The sequence below is a fragment of the Carlito syrichta genome, unplaced genomic scaffold, assembly GCF_000164805.1.
Source record: "Carlito syrichta isolate Samal-C Ts95f unplaced genomic scaffold, Tarsius_syrichta-2.0.1 Scaffold91100, whole genome shotgun sequence".
NCBI classification, from domain to species: domain Eukaryota; kingdom Metazoa; phylum Chordata; class Mammalia; order Primates; family Tarsiidae; genus Carlito; species Carlito syrichta.
In genome coordinates, this window is record NW_007035196.1 from 604177 (window position 1) to 605242 (window position 1066).

Here is a 1066-nt window from a genome sequence, read left to right on the forward strand (position 1 = left end):
CTCTGCTCTGATTTTCCCTTTTTCCAGGTAACCTTCTAACAGACTACATACATAACGTGTTTTTGACAGACTCCCTCAAATGCCTATTGTCTGTGTCCTCCTTCTGGATTAGAACCGGGTAAATTTTGCTCTCTAATATAAGATAGTAAATATTGTATGAGTGCTTTCAAATAAAGGAATAAATGAAAAATGTATCTCCTTTCTTCTATAGTCTTAATAAGCCTTTTAAAAAGTCTACCTTACTTTTTTTATGCCTTTGCTCTCAGATTTACTTTTCTCTGACTTTCCTCCACTGCACCCTGCTGTGCCCATTCCCACTACCCATCTTCCTCCCTCTAGAGATAATAATAGTATATTGGTTTGCTCTTTACAACAAGAGGAGCGTGGCCAATGCACTTAGTTAATTCTCAGAGTAGCCCTGTGAAGCAGATATTGTAACCCCATTTTATGGGTGGGAAAACTGAGGCTTATTAAACTAAGCAATATGTCCATAGCATCCTATACATAACTCGTTGACCACCAGCATGGTAGCTTCTCAGAAGGAGGAGTGTCATCTTCATCTGTGTATTGTGACTTCCCAGGTCAGGTAGGGCCTACAGGAGATGCTCCATCAACACTGCTGACTTCTCCACTGTGTCACCACTGGCAAGGGGCAATGTTGTCTTGAAATGCAGCCTGATCCAACAGCCCACATGCTTGCCCTACAGCCCACTATGGCAGCAGAACATGGCCACATTACAACGTCCTTTAATTTTTTTTAATTTAAGAAGATGTACTGGCTGGGCGAGGTGGCTCAAACCTGTAATCCTAGCATTTTGGGAGTCCAAGACGAGAGGATTGCCTGATCTCAGGGGTTCTAGACCAGCCTGGGCAACTTGGTGAGACCTCGTCTTTATAATAAATCAAAAAATAAGCCAGGTGTGGTAGGACACTCCTATAGTTCCAGCTGCTTGGAAGGCTGAGGTGGAAGGATCGCCTGAGCCCAGCAGATCCAGGCTGCAGTGGCCATGAGCGTGCTACTGCACTCTAGCCTGGGCAATAGAGTGAGACTCTGACTCAAAAAAAA